At 38.4% G+C, this 21865-nt stretch overlaps 1 protein-coding gene across 13 annotated transcripts in view; it reads left to right on the top strand.

Moving 5' to 3' along the window:
* DPP10 (dipeptidyl peptidase like 10) overlaps positions 1-21865 on the top strand; it is a 1578941-nt gene that overhangs the window by 226893 nt on the left and 1330183 nt on the right. The window contains exon 10 of one of the 13 annotated variants that reach the window (XM_079923996.1): positions 3353-3383. The exons of 11 other annotated variants lie outside the window; for them this stretch is intronic. The gene's annotated coding sequence lies outside the window, so the exon portion shown is untranslated. Of the gene's footprint in view, positions 1-3352; positions 3384-3959; positions 4028-21865 lie in introns of those variants that run through there. One more of the 13 variants, XM_079923990.1, reaches the window with a different exon arrangement.

Raw genomic sequence — 21865 nt, 5'->3', positions numbered from 1 at the left:
TTCTCATCAAGCATATTTTGCATAAAGAATAACTTATATCTTGCACAATGTCTGAGTGCTTCCATGATAAATGAAGTGTAAAGCAATACATTGAATTCATAGTAGAATTTTATAATATATATTTTATAATTAATATATTAAAAGAAAATTATTGCATTTGAAGAATATACCTTTTTAAAAAATATCAGTGTTGAAAGATGCTTTCCATTATCAACTAGTAAAGACTAATATTGAGAAATGCTTTGGGCAAGAATAGCCAATTAATACTCACTAGAGGCAAAGAACAAGTCAAGGGTGAGGCCATTGGTCTCTTTATTTATCGATGTGATGGCTGATAAATATTTTCACTTAGGCAAAATGGCTTATGGAATAAAGACTAAGGATATGCTTTCTCATAGAAACTTGCTAAGTTCCTGTCTGAAATTAAGTCTTGCGAAAAAACATAAAGAAGCCAATCTGGAAAATAATCATGAATGTGGCTCTTTGCACGTGGAGCTGAATGGGATCAAGTTAATAAAATGCCAACTTGGGTTTTGAGAAGGTTAGAATCCCCAGAAGAATCCCCAACTTGGATTAAAGTAGTCTGTGAATATTCAAGACTTAATATGACAGTTAGGGCTTCAAATTTCTACAAATAGAGAACAGACTAAAAATGCTTTTCAGCCTCTTAAGGAAGCTTCATGTTTTCTTCATATGGGTTCAAGAAGGATCACGGGGAATTAAGGCACTCCCAGAGGGCAAAGCCAAGAACTACAACTTCAGTCCAATCAAAGATCATTCCCCAGCTCTTGGGTACTGGGCCCTAGTAACCTCTGCCCAGTGGGATTTCAGAACTGCTGTAGACTGGTGATTCTGTGTGCTTCCAATTCTCCTTTCTGAATGGTATTGTTCATTGTGGCATTCTATCTGTTTTTAAACCATTGTCTGTTGGATGTATGAGTGGCATTTAGCTTGTAGGTTTCCAGATCAAGAAGAGCCACATCTAGATTGAGCTGTAGGTGCTTTCAAGAAGTCCCAGAATTTGAGTCTTATACTATAATTATATGAAAATTATGACTTTTTTCCAAGGGAGAATGAATGTATTTAGCATACATAAGGGAAGGAGTTGTATATTTGTGACCAAGAGAGTGGTCTGAAGTGGATTGTATGTTTTCCTCAATTATCTGCTGCTCTCCTGTGAGAGAATTATACATTCTGCTTCTTTCAAGTCTGGCTTAGTCATTTGGCTTGCTCTTTTTTTCCCCTACTGCCACAAGAATTGCAAACCCAGATAAGGAATTCTCCTTGAGCCTGGATCTAAGAATGAAGATGACATGGAACAGAGCTGTGCTCAACCCTCATCTGACATAAAATGCCAGCAAGAAATGAACCCTGTTGTAAGCCATTGAGATTTGGGGGTTATATGTTATTGTATGTAGCATAATGAAAAGAGTTTAATATCGTCACAGAGCTAATGGTAGCAAAGGTAAAACCAGAACAAGGGCTGTTGATTCCCACTTACAGCATTCTTTTCATGGCATCTCAACTTCTTTCGTGAGTTGAGTATATTTGAATGTTTTAAGGGTGGTCTTAGTTTTTAAAATACTGTTATTAGGACACACATGAGTATTGGACTATTAAGGTATTTGTACAGTCCATAAACTACAGTTAGGACATGTTCACACAGCCAAGTTAAATAGAAAATGGAAGCAACTGTCTAACTAATTTAACTTCTGATGTTCCTTGCTTCAGTTATCTAGATATTTAAAGGGGAAGATTTTTCAAAATTATTCATTTTTTACTCTCTTGGTTTCAGGCTTACTTAGGTATAGATGCAATCTTAAAATTTCCAGTAAAGACAGTCTGAAGTATGATAATTCTTGGAGTGGAACTAAAATAGATAGCTAGCTGGAAGCAGCCGCATAGCACAGGGAGACCACCTCGGTGCTGGTGCTTTGTGACCACCTAGAGGGGTAGGATAGGGAAGGTGGGAGGGAGGGAGATGCAAGAGGGAGGGGATATGGGGATATATGTATACGTATAGCTGATTCACTTTGTTATACAGCAGCAACTAACACAACAAAGTAAAGCAATTACACTCCAATAAAGATGTTTAAAAAAAAATGGCCCCTTTCTTTTCCCACCTGAGAACTGGTTCCAATAAAATCCTGACTAACTTAACTGGAAATCCTTGCACAAGGGTCCAAAGCCACAAAAAACTCATTGTATGGTATGGTCTTGAGTTATCACACATATTGTCAACTGCTACAATTCATACCCACCGCAGTACCGTATTTTAACATCTGACAGAAATATCATTTAATCACTTTTATCTCACTTTTGGATTGTCTTGTTTTATGGAACTGCTTTAACCACTTTTTTTTTCCTACAAGCTATTGAGCTAATGTACCATTCTCTGTGTTCTGAGGTAACTGCAACTTAAATATATTCAACCTCAACTGTCCTTTATTAAGGTAGAAGGTCTCTGCCCCACAGATGAATCTGAAGGCTGTTTGGGATGAGGTTGTATCTTTATAATAAACTTTCTGTAGAGAAGCTGCCATTTGGCTGTGGGAGTGTTTTATTGCAGCAAAAATGTAGTTGCATATATTCATTTTATTTTTCATCATTCCTATCCTATTCTCTTAGTTTAAATTTTTTCCCCAAAGGTAATTATTATTTCTTTGCTCCTTTATGTTTTAAAATAAAATTGTAGCAAAATCTATTCAAGAATCCCTGGATGTCAAGAGATCAGAGAAAAGTTTTTACAAACCACTTTCTAAATGAGAAAGAAAAGGCGGGGGGGTGGTGGTGGATAAAAGAAAGAAAGAAATGAATACTGTGTCTTAAAAACAGAAGGAGTTAGCCCTGGTTTTGAGTATAATTTAAAAAAATTTGGGACCCAAATGATGATGGTGACAACGACCATCACACTGAGTCTCTAGAAACCCAAGTTCTAGCTTGGGGTCCTTGACTAGCTGAGAGCATGACCTGGGACAAATCTTTTCATCTGTTAATTTCCTTATCTACAAATTGAAGCCATTAAATTAGCCCTGTTTTCATCTGTGACCTTCTGTGAGTCTCAAGAAATCATAGAAAGAGGAACTATTTGCTCTAAACAGGGGGTTGAACCAGTGTGTGTACAAAGACAGATAAGATAGTCTTGCATGAGTATCAGACGTGCTGCTGTCAAAAGTGCCTAAAAATCAAATGATAAAAAATAAAATTTAGCTACTTTCTAAGAGCAGGGCGATGTTCTGTCTTCCAAATGCTGCTGGGAGAGCATTGCTAGTTTTATTTTTTGAGAGTTCAGCAATGTTGGGAATCTCTAAAATAACCTTTTCCTGCTTCTGTTTTATTTTGTTTTTCTCAGAGCTTGAATTGTCAGCCACTCAGCATGAAAAGTAAGATTTTTTTTTTTTTTTGTAAAATACTTTAAAGAAAATACAGCCATTCTGAACCTTTCTGAAGAAAATGACCTCTTGCCTACAGAACTGTCAGCATTTGTGTTAAGCAAGTGTTTCCTTTCCCCTGGAGGCAATTTGGTATATTGTGAGTTACGACCTTGACGTGGTCTAAAGGTTAAGAAAATGTTCCATGTATGTGTTTCTTCCTTTAAAGTTAAAGGAGTTACTTCCTCAGACGGCTGCTTAATGTTTAATATTCTTGAAAGATAATTACAAAGCTAGAATTGAAGGAACAAGGTCCAGTTGTTTGCCTGAATTATAATGTACCGAGTTGCTGCTGATGCATATTCAGTATTGTTTGGGGAAATTGAGGCAGTCTTGGGGGAGGGAGTGAAGGGAGGGTAGGAAGGGTTTGAAAAGCTGAGTCACTTCTCTCCTGACTCTCTCCCTGTGGGGCTGAGTGTCTTGTTTGACACTCAGGAGCTATAAAATAAGGAGGTAAAATAAGCATCCTCTAAGCCACAGCTTTATCAGGAATTTGCACCTTTTGCTCATACAAATGAGAGCTTGAAAGTTAGAAGAACAAAGAAGATTAAGTGAAAGCCCTGCTATTGGATTTTTTGCTTTCTGAAATTTTGAAGGTAAATGATGAGTTTGACTGAACTGTTGTTGTCAAAGTGACTTTGGGGGCACTGACTCTGAGTCCAGTTGTCAAGGTCTGGCAAGATGGGAGCTATGAGCATTAGACTCCACTCGGTCCCCTCAGGCTAAGCCACTCAACTTGGTGGCTTAGCGAAGCCACTCAAGGGACTCTCAGCTGCTTTGGTTTTTCCTCTCTGGCCCTCACTTTGCAACCCTGTAAAATGAAGGTGTTGGGCCAGATGATTTTTAGGGTGTCTTTTTGTGATACTTCTCCGGTTTGTTTATTATTTACTTATTTTTAAACAATTTACTTACTTTTATTGGAGTAGAGTTGATTTACAATGTTGTGTTAGTTTCAGGTGTACAGCAAAGTGAATCAGTTGTACATGCACATATATCTACTCTTTTTTAGATTCTTTTCCCATGTAGGCCATTACAGAGTAGAGTTCCCTGTGCTATACAGCAGGTCTTTCTCAGGTTTATTTTGAATGCTCATATCCTTTCAGTTCTTTTGACCTCTAGAACTTTTCTGGTATCCTGTCCTCTCACGTTGGGAGAAATGGATCTAGTGAATAGGACTTAATGTGCTAATTTCCAAAGGTATTTAATTCTATTTTGTCATCATTATTGTGTACTTTATGTTTTATATGACTTTGGGCACTGCAAAGTTTTATCATTATTGATTTATGTCAACATTCATTTGGATTTATCTACATTTGTATCACTTTTTTACTCCTCAAGTCTTTTTGTATTTCAAGCTTTTCATCATTTTTTTCTGCTGCCTGCTTCTTCAGAATGCCCTTTAGCAAGGCTTTGCCTCAAGTCGTAGTTGGGCTGAATGTATTTTCAGTTGGAACATAGTAAATGCTCTATTACTATAAGCCACGATTATTATTTGAGAGTGTCTGAGTTGTTTACTTATCTGCGTGCTATCTATTTACTCCACTAAAATGTAGGCCCCAAGAGGGCAAGAGCTTAAATTGTCATTTTCCTCATTGCCCTCTGTTGTCACATCAGTTGTGTAGCTCACTGGAAGCACTCATTCAAGATTGAGTGCTTGAATGAATTTATTCATCTACTCACTCATTCTTCATTCTGCACATGTTAAATGAGTGTCCTCTGTGGGTCAGACATTGCCTGACTAGGCTTTGGGACTACAAAGAGAAGAGTCCCTATCTTGGTACTGATGGAGCTAACTCTCTCATGGGAAGACAGTTAAGAAAAGATGTAATTGAAGTACAATATGGGGAGTGCTTTATTAGAAGAAATCACTAATAATTCCTGGGGACTGGTAGATATGGAACAGAGAGATGCTTTTGAATAGGGGTCCTCTAGACAGCAATTTTTATTACTACATCGTAAGGTTGACCCAATATTTTGGCTTCTGGAAGTGATCTTAGGTAGGTTAATGGGAGAAGTAAAAACTTGGTTATTTAGCTGTCCTAGATGTCACTAAATTTCTATAATGCAGAGAAAGTGAATTTGTGAATCAACAGCATATTCTATGGAAACTAATGAGTTGGAAAAAGTAGCCTGGAACAAAAAGAACTGCTGTGTTGCGAGTGGCCACATTGCACTCCACAGAATAATGATCATAGGTGGCCATTACTGCAGGTTATGATGAAGGCACTTTTAGCTAAGCATGGCCCTACAGAGACAGGACAACATCCTTGAGAGTTTTCCTTTAAGGTCAGAGCACCCTACTGAACTTCCAGTAGAAGGACCTTGAAAAATATTTTAAGAGGAAGAAGATGAGCAGCAGGATTTTAAGAAATGAGCTCAAATTTTGAATAAAAGTATTAAATTCTTGCTTCTCTATTTTATAGCTGTGTGACATTGGGTAAGAGACTTAACCTCTCTGAGCTATCTTAAGGTGTGGATAAAACTACAACATTGCTATGAGAATTGAAACCATGTATATAAAAGACTTGGTGCATAGTAGGCCTTCACAGCCATTTTATTAATGTGAATTAATTAATATTAACTAATATTAATTGGTGGCAATAAATAGGATAACAAACATGCAAATTAATATGCCAATTTGTTCATAACTCTTTCTTTGCTTTTTTTTAATTATTGTTGATAATTTCTGCCTCACATGCTAGCAGCTTTGGTTTTCTTAGCAATCAGTGGCTCAGGTAGGCCATGGTAGCAGCTTTGCCTTGTCTATATTTAGGTAAATATATTGCAGCCTACATGGTTTTGTGTGAATGGATTTCAGGGGTCATGGAAAAATTTCATCAATTGCCAAATCCTATCATGGAGTGTGAAGTACATTCACAAGAGCAATGACCTCCCTCCCCCCACTTCCCTCCCTCCCCATTAAAGATAATGCTTAGATAACACATTCTTCTTGGAAATCTTTCTATGCTCTCTCCTCTTCCACCTTTGTCACTCTACCATCTCCCCTATACACCCTCCAGACAAAATTAATCACTACTCTCTGTATGTAGTGTGTCTACATTGTTTGCATTTACCACAATTTATAGAAACCAAAACATTATTTATTGTAAGATACATGTGTAGATATTAAAGATGTTATAATGTGAAAAAATGTGAAATTGGTGAAATATGATAAATTCTAAAATAGGCTGCAAAATTTTTGAAGGCAGAATCTATAGTCAAAGAACCTGGCAAGATTCCAAAAACCAATTTCAGAGTTTTTTTTCTCTGGGCTGACTTAGGTAGCTGGGTTTGGGGAAGGGTGAAGAAATCATGAAGACATTTGCGAGTATGTGGTTAGTGGCTGCTGGGAATGAAAGGAAGGGGAAAAATTACGTAGGAAATGAAGAGAGCCATAACAGAAGACAAGCATCATCAATATCCAGCTTTGATGAAGACTTTTCTTACTAAGAGCATATTTAGTTTTTTTTTTATATATTTAGTTTAAATTTTTTAACATCTTAAGAGATATGGTTATTTCCATACCGCCCCATATAACTTGTTGGAATATTTTGTTCACATAAAAATGTGGTTTTAGATGGAAGAATTCCAAAGCATTTAAAACCCAAATGCAAGAAAGCATGTTCTCATGCCAATAAATTCATTCTGTGAATAGATGCTAATGATGAATGATAAGTAATTATAAAGTAGTTGTGTAAATTATTAAATGATAATGAGTCAATATGTTAACATATTTATAAGGGGAGAATTGTTGTTGAGCTTTTTGCAGTACCAATGTTAATTACTAAAAGCTGCATTAGAGTTTGGGGAAAAAAAGCGTTATTAACTCACTCCTAAGGTTACTAGGAACAAGTGGGAAATGTCAACCTGCAACCCATTTGTATTAGATATATGGTATTTTCCTTGATGTATTGACCTTTTCTAAAAGATAAATTAGGTTAGTTCAGCATGGCTTGTTCTTTGTGAACCCGCGATGGTACCTAGTGATAACTGTTTCTTTGGGCAGAAATCTGGTAGAGATTATCAGCCATGGCATTAAACTGTCCTCCTAGCCACTGAGGAGACCTTTTCCAGCTATGAAAACCAAGACCACAATTACTCATCTATGGGCTACTGACACTTCTCATTATTCCATTATTTCTCAATGATGATATTAAATATGTTTTGTGATCAGTTTTGCATGTTATTTTAGTGCCCTGGAAATAATTATTGTGGGCTTACACACTTGCATCCTTTAAAGCAACTAGTTGCTTTTATTCCAGCTAACGTTCAGAGAATTTACCCACCAATCCAAACTCTTTAATCTGGCATTTATGACCTCCCAAAACCAAACTTGATGTAACTTTCTTATCTTTAACCAGGTCTCAAGGGGGGTCCTCCCAAGGAAGATGCATCAGAAATTACTACACTAATGAGTATTATTTGATGAAAACCTCTATAAGCTTTCTTGAATTAGGAGTTAAGGTCAAGGAGGTGGATTTACAAGTAGCACTGAATAAGGGAAATTCATATAACTAAAAAGCTTGTTTTAATTAAGAAGAAGCCTTTGGACTGGGGAACTCTAGCCAAAACCTGATTTATCATAATTAACATATATCCATTTTGTTTTCTTCCCTCTGTTTTTGTGCTGTTGCAAAACTTGCTTGAGAAATGATAATTAAGATACAATTAAAAGATGAATGTGATTTAGGAATTATCCAGGTGAGAAGTTGGGGAAGGCTGTTTCAGACAGGTGGAACCACATACATGACCCATGTGGAGCCCCATGTGGGAATGCCATTTTGCATTGGATTTTGCATTTTGCATTTAAAGGCCAAGGGGCCCAGTACAGAGAGCAAGGGAAGACTGGCATAATGTGATGCTGAAGATGTGGTGTGGCTGGTGAGGTATTCATGGAAGAGTGATAATGACAGGACATGGGACTGGAAAGCAAGGATACTTCTGGATTATGAAGGGCTGTATATAAAATGCCAATAGACTTAGCTTTTGTCTAAAAATCTTTATAAGCACTAAGCTCCTGAGCAGAGTACTCTTATTTTAGAATAATCACTCTGGAGGTAGCATGAAAGATAGGGAAGCAGAGAGAAGCTCTATGTGGGAGGACACCAAGGTCAGGAATGTTCATTCGGAAGCAGTTGTAATGGTCCATAAGTAAGATGGTAGGAGTCTGAACCGTGACAGTGAGAGAAATCAAGGGACAGACTTGTGGGGCTGGAGGAAGTTGTGTGCATCAGGTGGCACAGCAGTGGTTCTTAGCATAAAAGGCTGAAAATAAGTCATACACACACACAAAAGAATAGGGATACTGTTTCCTTAAATTCCTTCTGTTATTTGCAAAATATTTCATTTTTACCTCCTAAATTCTACGCCCTCTCATAATGGCACTCAATGGGGCCGTAGTGGAGGTTGACGCCACTGCATCAGTGCAGAAGTCCAACGCACACTGGGATTCACCACTTCCATGGTCACAATTTAAGGCAAAATTGTATCACATGCCTGGATGGGGACTTTAGCAGAATGTCAAGAGGCCATTTTGAATAGTAGTCTTAATGCAGAAATAATAAAAGTGACTTTAACAAAGTGAGTGAGTGTAAAAGTGCTCAGGCCCAGGAACTATAAAGAAGTAAGTCACCTTAATCTCAGACAACCACATGCTGAATTCCCATTTGGGCTCTCCTGAGAGGGCCGGGAATTGGGCTGTTAAAAGCTCTGAGGCAGCAAGTAGAGGGCAGATGGTGAGTGTCTGAAACATGCTGAGATCATTAGGAGACAGAAGCCTGACTTTACTGATGGTGTGGTAGTCCTACAGGAAGGTGAAGAGGTGACTTTTAGTTAAAAGAACAAAATGCCTTCTTGAAGAGAGCACTGGTAGGCATATTACACTGCTTTTACCTCTTATATCCCCCCAAAAGAGTGAAGGGAATCCACACGTTATGGAGAGGCACAAATGGGTCAAAACTAAGATTTGGGCCTAATCCCTCAGCAGCAGACCATCCTTAGGAAAGCGGGGCAGTGCTTGGAATAGGGATCCTTTTAAAGTCCATAAACAGATCAAACCTACTTTCAGAATTTCTATTTGATCCAGAAAGAATTAGAATTTTGGTAGGTGTATACATTAAATAACTGAGCATCTTTATAATTTGTAGTAGTATCTTTAAAATTTAGTGTCTTTCCCCATGCCGATATTCTATTATTCTCTGTTTTCTAGCATATACTCTAAAAAGGCGTATGGTATTACACATGTGAACCCCAAACACCTGTGCCAGGAAAAAGACACTGGGGCCTTGGTTGAGTCAAATGAGGTGTTGCCCACAGGCACTGCATGTAGTGTAATTAGAGGTGCCCATGCAGGAGAGAAGCCCAGAGCTCAGACCACTGGAATTGTTTCAGTGCCAAGCACCATGAAACAGCAAATTGATAATGTGTCAATAAATGCAGTATAAGATGAGCTGAAGGAAATTGTTGAGGATGGAGCCTGCGAATGAGGTGAAAGTATCAGGAGCCTTTCCTTTTAATATTGGGTTTGTGGAGAGTGGTGGACCTATAGTCTAAAGACAAAGGGCATGTTCAGACAATAGTAGCAAGTTGCCATATTTATCAGGAATAAATGAACATCTGGGGCAGTGATTCTCAAAGTGTGGTCGCTGGACCAACAGCAGCAGCCTCACCTGGGAACTTGTTAGAAATGCAAATTATTGAATCTCTCCCCTCATCTACTGAATCAGAAAAGGGGGGAGGTGGGCGGGGTGGGAACTACCAAATGAGCCTGATGTAAGGCAGTGTGGGAATGTGTGCACACAGAAAGTATTGAAGGGGACAAAGAAAGGTGTGGGTTGGGAAGAACCAAGTTTTGTCTTGAACAAAGTCTCTCTCCTCTACATGACATCCATTTCCCTTCTCTTGACTCCACAAGGGTGGAAGAGGATATAGTTGGAATCGGAGCCCAATAATCTGGGGGTTATTAAAGTAGTGTACATCTTCTTTAAGAAATTATCAAGATGGTACCTACTTTGTTATTTGCCCCCATATTCCTAATGCAAAACCATGATTAATTAAAAAACAGCAAAAAAAATCTCTGCTCAGCTCAACTGCCACTAATTAGCATAATCACCTTGCACATGAAGGCCACAGAATTCTTAGGGGAGGGACACCTTTCAAATCTCAGCCTCTAGAGACTTTCATACAGAGTGAAGTAAGTCAGAAAGAGAAAAACCAATACCGTATGCTAATGCACATATGTGGAATCTTAAAAAAAAAAAAATTCTGAAGAACGTAGAGGCAGGACAGGAATAAAGATGTAGACGTAGAGAATGGACTTGAGGACATGGGGAGGGGGAAGGGTAAGCTGGGATGAAGTGAGAGAGTGGCATGGACATATATACACTACCAAATGTAAAATAGATAGCTAGTGGGAAGTAGCCGCATAGCACAGGGAGATCAGCGCGGTGCTTTGTGACCACTTAGAGGGGTGGGATAGGGAGGGTGGGAGGGAGATGCAAGAGGGAGGAGATATGGAAATATACATATATGTATAGCTGATTCACTTTATTATACAGCATAAACTAACACACCATTGTAAAGCAATGATACTCTAATAAAGATGTTAAAAAAACAAAAATCTCAGCCAGAGAAACCAATAGCTCTTATCTCTTGTCCCTTAGCCTTTCCGAAGATGTTTAAATAACTCATGGGGGTTAAGTAAGATTTTTCAAAGTATGATTTAAATGGCATTAAACTGGAATATTTTCACCTAGCTCCCAAAGATTAACTTTTCAAAAATTCTGTTTGATCATTAGCATAATTGGTGTCCTCGTTAATAATCGGAGCTGTCAGCATCCAGGTCCTGTTACCTTTGTGCTCTGCTATTTACAAGCTGGTTGCAAAGAGCTCTTGCAAGTCATTGTATAATAATCAATTTGCTTGGCTTTCCTTCTACATTCATTACATTGTCTTCAAGAGTACCCATTAGGCATGCATTTATCATTAACTAAGTGGTTCAAAATGAAGGCCTTTGAACACTTCTAATTAGCTATGTAAAGTTTGGAACAAAGTTAACAGAGGCCCCAGAAAACTGTTGTTTGGAGTTTCAAGCCACAGATTGCCAGCTGACAAGAAATACAAAATCAAGAGTGCAGCTTTTCTTCCCTGAAGATCTCATTGAAAAACCAAGATAAAAGGCTCACCCTGCTCACCGTGCTGCGGCCAGTTACCCTTGCAGTTGTACTGCACAGGATCACGATGTTACTTAAGAGTGCTCGTAAAAAACACGGTGTGTGGCTGACAGGGTCTTGGTGCTTCGGCTGGGTGTGAGGCCTGTGCCTCTGAGGTGGGAGAGCTGAGTTCAGGACATTGGACCACCAGAGACCTCCCAGCTCCACATAATATCAAATGGCAAAAGGGCTCCCAGAGATCTCCATCTCAATGCTAAGACCCAGCTCCACTCAACAACCAACAAGCTACAGTGCTGGACACCCTATGCCAAACAACTAGCAAGACAGGAACACAACCCCACCCATTAGCAAAGAGGCTGCCTAAAATCATAATAAGTTCACAGACACCCCAAAACACACCACTGGACATGGTCCTGCTCACCAGAAAGACAAGATCCAGCCTCATCCACCAGAACACAGGCACCAGTCCCTTCCACGAGGAAGCATACACAACCCAGTGAATTAAACTTAGTCACTGAGGGCAGACACCAAAAACAAAGGGAACTACGAACCTGCTGCCTGTGAAAAGGAGACCCCAAGCACAGTAAGTTAAGCAAAATGAGAAGACAGAGAAATACACGGTAGATAAAGGAGCAGGGAAAAAACCCACCAGACCAAACAAATGAAGAGGACATAGGAAGTCTACCTGAAAAAGAATTCAGAGTAATGATAGCACAGATGATCCAAAATCTTGGAAATAGAATGGAGAAAATACAAGAAACGTTTAACAAGGACCTAGAAGAAGTAAAGAGCAAACAGACAAGGATAACAACACAATAAATGAAATTAAAAATTCTCTAGAAAGAATCAATAGCAGAATAACCGAGGCAGAAGAACGGATAAGTGACCTGGAAGATAAAATAGTGGAAGTAACTACGGCAGAGCAGAATAAAGAAAAAGAATGAAAAGAATTGAGGACAGCCTCAGAGACCTCTGGGACAACATTAAACACACCAACATTCGAATTATATGGGTCACAGAAGAAGAAGAGAAAAAGATAGGGACTGAGAAAATATTAGAAGAGATTATAGTTGAAAACTTCCCTAATATGGGAAAGGATATAGTCCAGAAAGGGAAGAGAGTCCCATACAGGACAAATCCAAGGAGAGACACTCTGAGACACATATTAATAAAACTATCAAAAATTAAGTACAAAGGAAAAATATTAAAAGCAGCAAGGGAAAAAACAACAACATGCAAGGGGATCGCCATAAGGTTGACAGCTGAATGTTCAGCAGAAACTGTGCAAGCCGGAAGGGAGTGGCAGGACATATTCAAAGTGATGAAAGGGAAAAATGCCCCTTTCCAGCAAATCCTTGCTGGAACCAAGATTACTCTACCCAGCAAGGATTTCATTCAGATTCGAGGGAGAAATTAAAACCTTTACAGACAAGCAAAAGTTAAGAGAATTCAGCACCACCAAACCAGCCTTACAAGAAATGCTAAAGCAACTTCTCCAGGCAGGAAACACAAGAGAAGGAAAAGACCTGCAATAACAAACCCAAAACAATTAAGAAAATGGTAAGAGGAACATACATATTGATAATTACCTTAAATGTAAATGGATTAAATGTTCCCACCAAAAGACATAGACTGGCTGAATGGATACAAAAACAAGACCCGTATATATGCTGTCTACAAGAGACCCACTTCAGACCTAGGGACACATACAGACTGAAAATGAGGGGATGGAAAAAGATATTCCATGCAAATGGAAATCAAAAGAAAGCTGGAGTAGCAATTCTCATATCAGACACAGTAGACTTTAAACCAAAGAGTATTACAAGAGGCAAAGAAGGACACTACATAATGATCAAGGCATCAATCCAAGAAGAAGATATAACAATTGTAAATATTTATGCACCCAACATAGGAGAACCTCAGTACACAAGGCCAATGCTAACAACCGTAAAAGGGGAAATTGACAGTAACACAATCATATTAGGGGACTTTAACACGCCACTTGCACCAATGGACAGATCATCCAAAAAGAAAATAAATAAGGAAACACAAGCTTTAAATGATACATTAAAAAAGATGGTCTTAATTGATATTTATAGGAAATTCCATCCAAAAACATCAGAATACACTTTCTTCTCAAGTGCGCATGGAACATTCTCCAGTATAGATAATACCTCGGGTCACAAATCAAGCCTTGGTAAATTTAAGAAAATTGAAATCATATCAAGTATCTTTTCCGACCACAATGCTATGAGACTAGATATCAATTACAGGAAAATATCTGTAAGAAATACAAACACATGGAGGGTAAACAATACACTAATAACAAAGAGATCACTGAAGAAATCAAAGAGAAAATCAAAAAATACCTAGAAACAAATGACGATGAAAGCACAACAACCCAAAACCTATGGGATGCAGCAAAAGCAGTTCTAAGAGGGAAGTTTACAGCAATACAATCCTACCTCAAGAAACAAGAGACATCTCAAATACACAACCTAACCTTACACTTAAAGCAGTTACAGAAAGAAGAAGAAAAAAAACCCCAACGTTAGCAGAAAGAAAGAAATAGCGATCAGATCAGAAATAAATGAAAAAGAAATGAAGGAACCAATAGCAAAGATCAAGAAAACTAAAAGCTGGTTGGTTGAGAAGATAAAATTGATAAGCCATTAGACAGAATCATCAAAAAAAAAAAAAAGAAGACGACAAATCAATAGAATTAGAAATGAAAAAGGAGAAGTAACAACTGACACTGCAGAAATACAAAGGATCATGAGAGATTACTGCAAGCAACTATATGCCAATAAAATGGATAACTTGGAAGAAATGGACAATTCTTAGAAAAGCACAACCTTCCCAGACTGAACCAGAAAGAAATAGAAAATATAAATAGACCAATCACAAGCACTGAAATTGAAACTTTGATTAAAAATCTTCCAACAAACAAAAGTCCAGGACCAGAAGCCTTCACAGGTGAATTCTATCAAACATTGAGAGAAGGGTAACACTTATCCTTCTCAAACTGTTCCAAAATATAGCAGAGGGAGGAACACTCCCAAAGTCATTTTATGAGGCCACCATCACCCTGATACCAAAACCAGGCAAAGATGTCACAAAGAAAACTACAGGCCAATATTACTGATGAACGTAGATGCAAAAATCCTCAACAAAATTCTAGCAAACAGAGTCCAGCAGCACACTAAAAGGATCATACACCATGATCAAGTGGGATTTATCCTGGGAATGCAAGGATTCTTCAATATATGCTAGTCAATCCATGTGATACACCATATTAACAAATTGAATGAGAAAAACCTTATAATCATCTCAATAGATGCAGAAAAGTCTTTTGAAAAAATTCAACACCTATTATAAAAATCCTCCAGAAAGTAGGCATAGAGGGAACTTACCTCAACATAATAAAGGCCATATATGACAAAACCACAACCAACATTGTTCTCAATTGTGAAAAACTGAGACCATTTCTTCTACGATGAGAAGAAGACAAGGCTGTCCACTCTCACCACTATTATTCAACATAGTTTTGGAAGTTTTAGGCACAGCAATCAGAGAAGAAAAAGAAATAAAAGGAATCCATATCGGAAAAGAAGAAGTACAGCCGTCACTGTTTGTAGATGACATGATACTATACATAGAGATTCCTAAAGATGCTAGTAGAAAAGTACTAGAGCTAAACAACGAATTTGGTAAAGTAGCAGTATACAAAATTAATGCACAGAAATCTCTTGCATTCCTATACACTAATGATGAAAAATCTGAAAGAGAAATTAAGGAAACACTCCCATTTACCATTGCAGCAAAAAAATAAAATATCTAGGAATAAACCTACCTAAGGAGACAAAAGACCTCTATGCAGAAAACTATAAGACACTGATGAAAGAAATTAAAGATGATACAAACAGGTGGAGAGATACACCATGTTCTTGGATTGGAAGAATCAACACTGTGAAAATGACTATACTACCCAAGGCAATCTACAGATTCAGTGTAATCCCTATCAAACTACCAATGGCATTTTTCAAAGAAGTAGAACAAAAAATTTCACAATTTGTTTGGAAACAGAAAAGACCTGAATAGCCAAAGCAATCTTGAGAAAGAAAAACGGAGCTGGAGGAATCAGGCTCCTGCACTTCAGACTATACTACAAAGCGACAGTAATCAAGACAGTATGTTACTGGCAGAAAAACAGAAATATAGATCAATGGAACAGGATAGAAAGCCCAGAGATAAACCCATACACCTATGGTCACCTTATTTTTGATAAAGGAGGCAAGAATATACGATGGAGAAGAGACAGCCTCTTCCATAAGTGGTGCTGGGAAGACTCGACAGCTACATGTAAAAGAATGAAATTAAAACACTCCCTAACACCATACATGAAAATAAACTGAAAATTGATTAAAGACCTAAATGTAAGGCCAGACGCTGTAAAACTCTTAGAGGAAGACATAGGCAGAGCACTCTATGACATAAATCACAGCAAGATCCTTTTTGACCCACCTCCGAGAGAAATGGAAATAACAAAAATATACAAATGGGACCTAATGAAATTTAAGAGCTTTTGCACAGCAAAGGAAACCATAAGTTGAAAAGACAATCCTCAGAATAGGAGAAAATATTTGCTAACGAAGCAACTGACAAAGGATTAACTTGCAAAGTTTACAAGCAGCTCATGCAGCTCAATATCAAAAAAACAAACAACCCAGTCCAAAAATGGACAGAAGACCTAAATAGACATTTCTCCGAAGAAGATATACAGATTGCCAACAAACCCATGAAAGGATGCTCAACATAACTAATCATTAGAGAATTGCAAATCAAAACTACAATGAGGTATCACCTCACACCAGTTAGAATGCCCATTATCAAAAAATATACAAACAGTAAATGCAGGAGAGGGTGTGGAGAAAAGGGAACACTCTTGCACTGTTGGTGGGAATGTAAATTGATACAGCCACTATAGAGAGCAGTATGGAGGTTCCTTAAAAAAGTAAAAATAGAACTACCATATGACCTAGCAGTCCCACTACTGGGCATATAGCCTGAGAAAACCATAATTCAAAAAGAGTCATGTACCACAATGTTCACTTCAGCTCTATTTACAGTAGCCAGATGTGGAAGCAACCTAAGTGTCCATCGACAGATGAATGGATAAAGAAGATGTGGCTCATATATACAATGCAATGTTACTCAACCATAAAAAGAAATGAAATTGAGTTATTTGTAGTGAGGTGGATGGAACTAGAGTCTGTCATACAGAGTGAAGTATGTCAGAAAGAGGAAAACAAATACTGTATGCTAACACATATATATGGAATCTAAAAAAAAAAAAGTTCTTAAGAACCTAGGGGCAGGACAGGAATAAAGACGCAGAGGTAGAGAATGGACTTGAGGACACAGGGAGGGGGAAGGGTAAGCTGGGACGAAGTGAGAGAGTGGCATGGACATATATACACTACCAAATGTAAAATAGCTAGTGGGCAGCAGCTGCATAGCACAGGGAGATCAGCTTGGTGCTTTGTGACCACCTAGAGGGTTGGAATAGGGAGGGTGGGAGCAATATGAGGTGGGGGATATGGGGATATATGTATATGTATAGCTGATTCACCTTTTTATAAAGCGGAAAAGAATATACCATTGTAAAGCAGTTATACTCCAAAAAAGGTGTTTAAAAAAAAAAAAACCAAGATAAAAGAAAGTCCACTCTTTGCAGTAGTTGTCACATTTGTCGCTAATAATTGTTATTTAGGTTAAGTCACTTGCATAAGAAACGTGTTGCCTCACTTGGAGAGTGCTCACTAGATTTCACAAGCCTTGTACGCCTTTTCTGAAACTTGGGTCAAGGGAGAGCTCACATCTAATAGATTTTTTGAGTACTCCAGAATGGAAAACATCGTTTTTTTTTTTAAGGATAGCAACCCCAAATTAACTCTCACCTATCTACAGGAATGGAAGGGCCTTAGTAAGACCACTTATAAGGTGTTTGTGGGGCATATTGAGAAAGTATATGATCTGTCAAAAGCGTCGTCTTAGAATAGCGATGATTTTTAACTTTGGCCATGCATTGGCATCACTTAGAGAGCTCTAGACAAATGGTTATATCTGGACCTTACACCAGACCAATTAAATGAAAATCTCTACCAGTAGTGTAGCCAAGGCTTTATTGTTAAAAAAGCAACAAAACCACAAACTCTTCAGGTGATTTTAATGGGCACCCAAGGTTGAGAACTACTGTCTTAGAATCTGCCAGTCATCATTTTCTGGTCCCCAAAGAAAAAATGTTGGGGTCTATATGGAATAAAGGATGCCCCTCCCACTTCCTACTCATTAGAGAATAGCTATTCCTCTATTTCTTTTTCAGAGCAGTAGCAGAATTATCCAAGAGTCACTTGTGTGTCTTATTGATTGCTGTATTCTATCTTTAAAAAAGGTCATCCAGTTGAACTTTGCATAAATAAATAATGAAGTTAGTTGTGTTCAAACTAATCCTGCAAACATGCATTGACTAAGCATGGCAATGCATGTTTTGTAGGATGCGGGCCACTGATCTTGAAATAGGCTCTCAAAACATAGTACAGATAGAGTTGAGAGTAAACTCTAAGATATAAATATTTTGATCTCCCTAGATTTTCTTTAGTACTTTCAGTCTCTAGAGAGTTGAAGTGGAAGAACCATGACCTACACAAGTGAATTAGACAGAGGCGAACACATGGCACATAAAGGCTCAGAGTGGCTTTCAGCTGTGATCTCAGATACTATGTACTACAAGTGCACTGGAATTTCCAAACCTTGGTGAACTGGATTTAGAGAGAAAATCAAATCATTCATATCATTTGTTTGTATACTATAAATATAAAAAATTATTTAGTTTAGGAGTTACAAACTGACACTGTCTTTCATTTGGCCAGCTTAATATTTTAAACCTTAAGCCAGTGGTATTCTTTGTGTGTCAGGGTACTATGAAACAAGATCAAAACAAGATTTGATGATATTCTTCAGACTCTTTTGGTCAAAGTAGTCTTATGGGAAACAGGTCTTCCTAACACATTTTTCTCTTAGCAGACATCTCACTCTACATCTCCTCTCCAAAACTAGCAGATGAATTTCTTAAGACCCGGACAAATTGATCACGAATAGATATTTGAGGGTGTGAGGTAACAGACAAAAATACATTGAACTCTGCCCCCAGTTCCTGGCACAGGGCTCCTGAAACCCTTGTAAATTCCTTAGTGATAAGAGCACTAGGAACATCTTTTATTCTAATGAGGTGACCCTGGGTGGGCTCCTGGAGGGCTCTTGGATGATGGCTGGTCACCAGAAAGATTGAGGCATGATTAGAAGCTTGGATTTTCAGCCCTTCCTTCCCCCACCCCAACTTCTCTAGAGAGGGGAGAAGGGTCGGAAATAGTCATGGTTAATAATTGACCATGACTACATGAGGAAGTCTCCATAAAATCCCAATAGTAGGGGCTCAGTGAGCTTCCCGTTCAGTGAAAACTTCCATGTAAGGGGAGGGTGATGGACCCGCAACTCCATAGGTACAGCAGCTCTTGCACTTGTAACCCTTCCAGACCTTGTCCTGTGTATCTCATCTGGCTCTTCATCTGGATCCTTTATCATATCCTTTAATAACTGGTTAATGTGTTTCCCTAAGTTCTGTGAGCCACTCTAGCAACTTAAACCCAAGGAGAGGGTTGTGGGAACTTCTAATTTGTAGCCAAGTTGGACAAAAGTTGTGGGTAATCTGGGGACCTACTTCTTGTGATTGGCATCTGAAGTGGGGTGCAGCAGTCTTGTGGGACTGAGCCCTTAGCCTGTGGGATTTGAAACTATTTCCAGGTAGATAGTGTCAGAATTGATTTAAACTGTAGGACACACAGCTAGTGTCATTGAGAATTGCTTAGTGAGGGAAAACCCCCCACACATTTGATGACCAGAAGTGTCAGAAGTGTTCTGTGTAAGTAGTAAAGGATACACACAGGATAACTGTAGGTTTTTTCGAGAGGGTATGTTTTACCATCTTGTACACCCAAATAGTACTTGTCTCCTCAGTTAGGTTATAAGTCCCAAGTAGAGAAGAACCACTTACACTTCTTTTATACTTCCCACATTATATGCAGTACAGTATTAGACATACCATGGTTGTTAAACATATCCAGGAGGATTCCTGGTGCTATTGGAAGACATGTATAGGAGTGTGTGTGTCTGTGTGTTACACATGTGGTGTATATGCACATGATATATATGTGTATATAAAGGGAGGAATTGAGGGGAAGAACTGAAGGGCATTCTTAGCATTTTATGAGTGTGATAATTTTCCTTGCCCTTGCCAATAGAGTATGTCAAGTGCAGAAACAGAACCATTTTAAACAAATATCACAGATAAAAGAGTATAGATGTTCTCACTGCATCAGATGCCCTAACTTCATATACTGACTGCCAGATGGGAGGTGAGTGCCTCAAACTAACATCTGGTAATAAATATTAAAGAATGAAAACAAAAGTTAGTGAAAGCATTTTTTTTTCCTTCTTGCTTTAGGCCTTGCTTCAAACTAATTTCACTGTCCTCTGTAGCTTCTTATGATGTAGAATTTTATTTTCTGGGGAATTGCAGACTCTCTCTCGAAGAGCATATTATATGATTATTGTTATCACTGACGGCTGCTCTTTGACAGGTATGCTCAGAGGCTAAAGAGAAACACCTTTCCCTGGAGGAAATGAGAAATAAGGAGAAAGAGTTCAAGATACAATTCTAATGTGTTGCAGTCCAGATATACTAGGAAAAGGTGATGAATAATTCAGGAGAAAATAAAGTACAAATTTGGAACCTTTTGTGAGCATACTAGCAATCTTAGAAAAAGAGATAAGTAGACTTGGAGAGGAATGTAGTTAGATCATTGGGTGTTGACTTAGAATTTGGTATTATTTTGTCTGAGTAGTTGGTCTGGTTCCGGTCTAGGCTGGGCATGGCTGAAGAGTGGAAACATGGACCAGATCTAGCATACTGCAAAGCACATCTCTTCCCTTGTGCAATAATAGGGAGATCTATGATTTCTGTTTCTGTCTTTGTTATGGTGGCATTCACCTAGACAACTTTGGTATCCTTTGGTGAGATCATATCACCCACTCCCAGAGCTGTCTAAAACCTGACAGAAAAATTTAGGGTTGAAAAGATAATGACCTCATGACCCCAATCTCAGAGTTTAATTCTTTTTGTTCAGGTAGTGCTTTAACGTTCTGGTTTCTAATCAGAAGGGCTGCTCTTCTAAGCCTGTGAGACTGGCATGGTTCTTTTTGTCTTAGCTTAGCCCTGGAGTGGAAAACCAACCTACCTGAGAGATCCTACTGGTCTTCATCAAACTCCTGCTATGTAGCTCTGTTCTAACTCATATACTGCCCCTCCCAGCCAGAACTGTCCCATCTCTACCTATAATATATTTCTTTTCTTCACCTTCCTCCTCAAATTCAGTGCTCAGTGCTCTGTGAGAATCTCAGATTGCTTCCATTCTCCTGGATTCTTCTCCATTCAGATGGCTTGGGACTTCCCCTCTTCCCATATCATCATTAGGGCAGGTTGGAATCATTATGAGGTTGGCTGGGAACTCAGTGATTCAGAAAGTTTAAGGCCTGGAGGCTTTCTGGCTGTCTTCTTGAATTCTAGCTTCTATTAGCCAACTGGAAATTTGACTTCAGATGCCTTGCTTAAGATGGCTTCAGAAATCATTATCATTCAAATTCATATTTCAGCTATCATAAAATGGCAACTTGGACAGAATTATTCTCCCAGAACACCACTGTCATGTAATCATGTACCAAAATTGTTTGCTGTTAATGAAAATTTAAGGTGACTCATAAACATTCTGAAAGTCTTTCTAGTGACTCTTTCCTATATGGAATATATCCTTCTAAAGTTGGGACAGAAGGTTATACATGCAAGGATGAGTGAACAGGCTGTCATCCTATGTTAAATCACAGTGAGAGAGAAAAGATATTTTAAAGAGAATAAAAGGGAAAATTAAAATTTAAAGAACCAGTAAAAATAAATGTGGTCTCCTTTGTGTCTTAGAGGAATATGTATCTTGTTGCTAAAGGGAAACACCCTCTTGCTATTCTGATTTTAGAGAAGCCCTCCACTTTCTGATGGGTTGTGCTCTGAAAGTTCATTTGTAACTTGAATTTTGATGTTTGGTGAATATAACAGTATTATAAATAACAATGAGGTCCCCTGGCCTATCCACA

Source organism: Stenella coeruleoalba, assembly GCF_951394435.1.
Source record: "Stenella coeruleoalba genome assembly, chromosome: 6".
Classification (NCBI taxonomy): domain Eukaryota; kingdom Metazoa; phylum Chordata; class Mammalia; order Artiodactyla; family Delphinidae; genus Stenella; species Stenella coeruleoalba.
The sequence above is the reverse complement of the archived record's forward strand: the minus strand, read 5'-3'. Positions and strand labels throughout refer to the sequence as shown.